The sequence below is a fragment of the Dreissena polymorpha genome, chromosome 8, assembly GCF_020536995.1.
Source record: "Dreissena polymorpha isolate Duluth1 chromosome 8, UMN_Dpol_1.0, whole genome shotgun sequence".
In the NCBI taxonomy this organism is placed as follows: domain Eukaryota; kingdom Metazoa; phylum Mollusca; class Bivalvia; order Myida; family Dreissenidae; genus Dreissena; species Dreissena polymorpha.
This window is the reverse complement of record NC_068362.1, coordinates 36,627,870-36,635,766: the sequence shown is the minus strand read 5'-3', so window position 1 is coordinate 36,635,766 and position 7,897 is coordinate 36,627,870.

Sequence of the window (7,897 nt, the reverse complement as noted above, 5' to 3'; positions counted from 1 at the left end):
CTTCACCGCAGTTGACAATTATGGACAATACTAACCACAACTGACCATTTCGAACAATACTAACTAAAAACTGACCATTCTAGTGGAAGTCGATCCAAAAAACCTTGTCGGGTAATCTAGATCTAACCTTAGAGTTTGAGTCATTTTTAACATGACTAACAAAGGTATGCGACATTTATCGTTAATGTTGCGACAAATATCAGCAGTTAAAATTTTGCGATATTTATCTTTAATCTTCGACAAATATCGTCAATATGATTCGCGACGTTTATCGTTCCTTGCGACATTAATCGTCAACGTTGCGACAAATCTCGTAGACTGCGACATATAATGGCGATGCGACATTTAACGCCGCTACAAGTGTAAGCAAACAACGATAATTGATACGTTCGATGATCTCAAAACTATGTCATAATTTATACTAATGTCGCCATATTTTTAAAATGGAATACTTTTTATCGTAAAAAGCATTGGTATTTTAATAAAAAGTAAAATGACCATGTACGAAGCACTGGCTGCCGGGGCTAGATATTAGAACTAGGGATGTCAACGAATATCCGAATATCCGATTATTCGGTCCCGGACCGAATATTCGGATACTATTTTCCGAATCGAATATTCGGAAGAAAAAATAAAAAAAATCGAGTTATTTCAAAGACTTTGTATTCGTGACATTTGCTTCAAACATTGTACAAAAAAGTCGTTCCTCGTGTCATAATGTTTAGTCCGGATAATTCGTCGCTATGGTGATGACAGTATACCGGTCATAAATCCCGCTAATTGCCTAACAAAGACAGTCACTTTGTGTCAAAATTATGATAGGTTCTAATCGCATCGGCAATCAAAACACCGACCTGCACTTGATCCAATGACTCGAATTACATTTAAAATTATCAAAGATTAAATGAGTAAAGGAAAAGCCGACTTGGTGTAAAAAAACAAATAAGACCGTATGGCAATTAAAACACCGACCCGTCTTGATCTAATAACTCGAATTACATTTAACATGATAAAAGATTAAATAAATAAAGGAAGTGCCGACTTCGTGTGAAAAACAAAAAAGATCGTATGGTTATAATCACGTTGTCCAATCAAAAAAGCTTTTCGAAAATAATTTACTCAACCTCTAACCGAGCAAGAGAATTCTGACGAACTTCAGAGATATTTGCTTGTGACAATGGAGCCAAACGCTAAACCTCTTGACTGGTGGAAACGTCACGAGAGCGAATTTCCGAAAGTCGCGTATGTTGCTAGGAGTGTTCTATATGTACCTGCAACTTCTATGCCATCTGAGCGCATATTCTCAACCACTGGATTGCTCATCAATAAACTAAGAAATAGACTCGCCAGTGATCTGGTCGACGCAATCGTGTTTTTAAATAAGAACAATGTTCATGTGCCCAGTGACGCCGATCCGAGTGACTTTTAAATGTGGCAACGGTGTTTTGTTTGCATGTGTTCGCTATGTAAATAATACGTTTAAGTTCAGTTCAAATTATTTATAGATCTAACTGTTTTGTCATGTAATTATTTTGTCGTCATGTAAATATTATGTTTCTCGTTCTATTGTTGATGTACAATTTTAAAGCACGTGTTCGCTATGCAAATACTATGTTTAAGTTCAGCTTAAATTATTTATAGATCTAACTGTTTTGTTATGTAATTGTTTTGTCGTCATGTAAATATTATGTTTCTCGTTCTATTGTTGATTTACAATATTAAAAGTTTAAAAACAGTTTTCGTCATTCAATTTTAACAATTAGCGACGGCAATGCTGTGTCAATATTTAGTCACTTCCAGGGAACTTCCGGTAAAAACGAAAGTAGAATTCATGGAGTAATGGTACGGTAAACATAGTTGATTTTTTTCTAACAGATGTTGACCGAATATCCGAATATTCGTTCGGAAGGATGACCGAATATCCGAATACCAATATCGGTATTCGTTGCCATCCCTAATTAGAACAGATCATCGGTAAACTTCTAAAGCGGACAAGTATTAATGCTATTAATTCCGGTTCTTTTTTGTATAATGTATATGTAAAAACCTTTTGTTTTTAAGTTAATTTCTTAGCCTTATTTGATATATGTAATAAGCAAAACTGAAGCGATGTTTGTCTCCAGCAAATTTTAGTTGCAAATTAAATTTACTCCTAGCGCATTTAATCATTCCTGAAACGGTAGCTTTTGTTGCCGTCAAAGTCGGTATTTAAATTTCATGAAAGTAGATGTAATTTGTTGAGTAAAGATATGCTTTTACAGTATTATGATATGACCTTTTCGACAACTGGTGGAACAATAATTGGCAATGGTTAAGAAAATTAAAATCAGACTACTTTACAAACAAATTTTTAAAATGCATAAATGATACCTTGTAGACATTCCGTTATGTTCGTCCATTGACCGTTCTGACATTGGCTGACTACGACATTGATGTCTCGAGGACTGTATCCGGGCTCGCAAGTCAAAGTTCTAGTTGCACCTTCAAACACAGTGTCTCCTTCAACTTTCCCATTGCTGTTGTTCTCAAAAGGAGGACATACTACAAAGCAAAAGATTCCAAAGAAAGCATATAAACATTTGTGTTTCCATAGGTAGAAAATGATCTCAAAACTGTAACATTATAATGGTCAAGAGTGTTGCAATATTTTGTTATTGATTAGTTCGCAATATAACACAGAGTAGAAATGATCATTGTAAGCTGCATTCAGTGCTGGGGCTAGTGTTGGGAACAGAACATATGTGAACTATTAAAACGGGATAATATTATTTTAATTCATTCATGGTCGGTATGTTTGGTATTTTTATATAAAGTTGATATCAAAACTATTTGTCATGATTTAACTTCTTAGTGCCATTTAAAATATGTATTAAAACATATCGATAAACATGATTCGATAATTGTTTCTAGCAGTTTGTAGTTGCAAAATAAATTAACGCGTAGCGCATATATTCATCCACACAACGGTAGCTTTTGGTCCTGTCTAAATAAGTGTTTTGATTATATTAAGGTAGTGGTTTACTATTTTTAGTAACAACATAATATTGAAGTTGCAACTTCTTTTAGACGATCATCATGTGAACTGCTCGACAATTGATGGAAATTTACTTGGTAATATTGATGGAAATTTAAATCATATATAGACTTTTTAACAAACAACTATTTAACTTTCACAAATGCTACCTTTAACACATTCCGTTATGTTCGTTATGTTCGTCCAATGACCATTTTGACATCGGCTGACTACGATATTGTCGTCTCGGGGACTGTATCCGGTGTCGCAAGTCAAATTTCTAGTTGCACCTTCAATCATAGAGTCTCCTGCAACTTTTCCTTTGCTGTTGTTCTCAAAAGGAGGGCAGTCTACCTAAGGAACAGTTTCAAAAGACAGCATATAAACAACACCTGTGTTTCCAAAGGAGGGCAATAATCTCGCATCTGTGGTATAATTGACACGTGCGTTGCCATATTTTTACATTGAATACTTTGTATCAACAGCACAGATAATTAAACAAAGAGTAACACTGACTATATAAGCCGACTGCTGGGGCTTGTGTTGAAAACAGAGCATCGTTTAACTATTAAAACGGACTAGTAGTGTAAGCATTTCATATTGATATCGTATATACATGATATAACTGTTTGTTTGAAAGTAAACTTCTTTGTCTGTCTGCATTCACATGATTCGATATTTGTCTCCAGTAGTTCGTAGTTGCAAAATAAATTTAAGCATAGCGAATATATTCATTCACAAAACGGTAGCTTTTGTTCCTGTCAAGGTCGGAGTCTTAATTAAAATAAATGTAAAGGTTATATATTAGTACAAATTTTATATTTAAAATGTAAATGCTCTAACAAAATTACGATCTTGCATTTTCGACAACTGGTGGTAATACTTTGCCATGGTGATGGAAATTAAAATAAAACAATAACAACTGTACAAACAAACATATAAATTTTATAAGTGATACCTTTAATACATTCCGTTATTTTTGTCCATTGGCCATTTTGACAAAGGCTCAATACAGCATTGCTGTCTCGGGGACTGTATCCGGGATTGCAAGTCAAATTTCTAGTTGCACCTACAAACAGAGTGTCTCCTTCAACTTTCCCGTTGTTGTTGTTCTCAAAAAGAGGGCACACTACAAAGAAACAATTTCCAAAGACACCAAATAAAAAATGTGTTTACAAAAGAGGGTATTATCTAGAAACTGTGCTTTCATTGGAATGTGCGTTGAGATATTTTATAAATGAATATTATATCATAAAGACACAGACAATTTAACCAATAGTAAAAATTACCAAGTAAGCGACATGGAGTGCTTGGGCTAGTGTAGGGAACAGAGCATGTGTACGCTATTGAGGTGGACTGGTATTATTTGAATGCATTTATGGTCGGCAGTTGATATATAATTAAAATGTTTTCACTATTTTATTTTAAGAAAACTTTTGTATGCTTGTGTGAACTATGTACAAATGGATTAAGGTGATGCAATATTTGTCTCAAGAAGATCCGAGTTTCGTAAAAAAAACAACGCGTTGCGCATATCCCTATCCCCAAAACGGTAGTTTTTATTCCTGTCAAAATCGGTGTTTAATTAAATGAATGTAGAGGTTTTATAATTTGCGTAACGATATAATATTTAAGTTGCAAATGCTTTTAGAAGATTATGATCGGCCCTTCTCATGAAATGGTGGAAATTTACTTGGTCATGGTGAAGGAAATTAAAATCAAACATTGACCTTTTTAAAATACAAATTTAATATTCACAAATGATACCTATAGCACACTCCGTAATTTTCGTCCATTGGCTATTTTTACATTTGCTCACAACGTTATTTGTGTCTCGAGGACTGTATCCGGGGTGGCAAGTCAAATTCTTAGTGGCACCTTCAAGCAGAGATTCTCCAACCACTTTCCCGTTCTTTTCGTTCTCGAATGGAGGACACACTATAACGGAACAGTTTCCATAGACACAACTGTTTTGTTTAAAACTTTATTTGCACTGAGTTCAAACATATTCCTACAATGAGACGTGTTTAGCCATATTTTAATATTGAATAATTTTTATTACAAAACCACAAACAGAAATAATAATTCAATGTGTGTTGACAATGAAGGATGGTGTGGGCTACAGAATATTAGTAACTATAACAACGGATCAATATTGTATATGCAATCGTTTTCGTTATAATTTATGTTAAATGTATGTTCTAAATCTCTGTTTTTAAGTTAATGTTTAATCTTATATAGCATATGTAATAAGTACAAAGGATAAACAGAATTTTGCAGGGGTCTCAAGAACAAAAAACAAACTGGTATGTTGTCACACTATGGTCTTCATTATTTCCGAAATAATCTATTCATTAATTCTTCTTCTTTCACAAAAAGATTTAAACGTATAATATATATATAACTTTTCAATTATTTGAACATGCATGTGTGTATGTATTGTTTAACATGTTTAAAACTATAAGGGTAATATGTAATTTTGTACTGAAGAAAAATACTTGTTTTTATTGAATATTTACATACTATTTGCCATGTGAATGAGTTGATATAATAATTATAAGTTAGGATATACTGACCGATTATATAAACATTTCGGAACGTTTAATATTAGTTCATTTGTAATGTTTATTTGTAAAATATGTCGTTATTTTTTACCGTTGTAATTTTCACAACTGACATTTGCTATATTGGTTTCACGAGGACAGTAGCATCCGTTGAAGGTAGTTTTTTTACGCAGTAAAAGAGTCGGTTGAAAACTCCTTTCAATGAACATGTGCATTACCTTTATACTGTACCCTTAAATAACGCTGGTACATGTATGATGAAATACAATATCCGATAAGCAGTATAAAGTTATACTCATTTTACGATCACCAGACAATGGACCACTGCTGAAAAATTGGTTGCACATAGTACCGTAATATTGCTAATTATGTGTATGCAAAATTGCATGACTGTATGTTTCATTATTTTATTATTTGTGGCCAATCTGTTTTTATTTACAGTCACCAAAAATTTAATATGTGCAGAGACATTTGGCGTGTGTTTCGATATTCAGCGTCGGCATTGCGACTTTTGACGTTAAGTGTGACGTAATATCGGTATAACTCAGCATGCACTACAGCATCATCAAATGTAGAACATTCGTTGCAAGCTAAAGTGTGACGTAATATCGGTATAACTCAGCATGCACTACAGCATCATCAAATGTAGAACATTCGTTGCAAGCTATTTAGAAATTGCTTGATGATGAATTTAAATTCAAAACAAGCTGTCTTATGCCAAAGTTAACATTCGATCTCAAATGTGACATCAACCTTTAAGCTTGGAAAACTGGTCTCGTTCTCAAATGTGACATCAACTCTTTAGCTAGGAAAACTGCTCTCGATCTCAAATGTGACATCAACCTTTTAGCTAGCAAAACTGGTCATTCCCGCGACATGTCATTTTTTAATGAAAATATGAAGTAAAATGCACCCTTAATTAACGATTACGTTCTTGTCCGGTGAAGTTGTAGCATTACACAATCTGATTTTTGACCTATGGTAGGGACCTTGACCGTTATGCAATTAACACGACATGCTGTTTCCTCGTGGTAAACTCTCTGTTTTAAAGTCAACTTCTAATGTAAGTTATGTAAAAAGTACAAATGGATTAACATGATGCGACATGCGTGTTTCCGATGATCTTAACGTTCTTCTGGTCCTTAAACGGTCAACAAACTGAGACAAATAGGAATTATATTAATGCATAACCCTATGAATGAATCAAAGTAATACACACTAATCACATGCACTTGAAAAATTCTACACAATCCAACACATTCGCTAAATCGATTGATGTATGTATTCTTTACTGCCAATATTTTTTAAAAACGGTTATGACGTTGATGTCACTGAAAACCCATTACTCATTTTCAGGAATTAATAAAATAATACAAATGTTAAAAAGTTGCTACTTATCGAACCTACGAACACGTGCATGCTCTTTAATCTCGCGGCGCCATCAGCTATCGCTTACTATATAACTGTATGAAAAAATGTTATCAAAACATGTTTATCGCTGTGAGCCGTTGTTTGTAGTTTGATTGGTTAGATGTTACTGAAAACGGCCTCTGCAAAGTTTTGTATTTCAGCATATAAACGGACAATCTGTTTGCGAATATATATATATATATATATATATATATATATATATATATATACCAAATGTATATTACTTGCGTGCGTAATTATTGAAATTTACCATCTGTGCGACACATTTCTGAAAATGCTGACGATAACTCACTTTTTTGCGAAGTTTTTGTAGAATCATTTGGAGTCTGGTCATCACATTTTTTCGGGACCTTTATTAATAAAAAAGACAAGTGTTAGCATTAAACTAAAATTATCATAATAAAAAACATACACAAGTTGGCATTTCAATTTCATACATTTGCACTTTTTAATAAACCATTAAAATACAAATCAACGCTTTCACTATTTTTATAAGTTAGCAACGCAGTACTACATTAAATTATTAAAAGAATTTATAACAAACGGTTCTATGACTTATTGCTAAAATCACTGTTCCGAAGAACATTCGAGATTTTTCACGGTGTGGCAGCACGATTACTTAAAATATAGGAAACAGAAAACAACGAATGAATTTATTCTTTTAATGTTCAACATCATCATGTAATTGTTATATTCGTTGATTAATTATTAAACATAAATTAATTATCGATTATTGATATATAATTCTAAATGAATCGATTAAAACGGATTAAATTAGTATATAACATTTTATTAATTGGTGTCAACTAATTTCCAAACATTGAATTTTTATTATTTGTTAAACTGTAATCAACATTTTAAATAATAACAACTGAGGAGCTGCGCCATG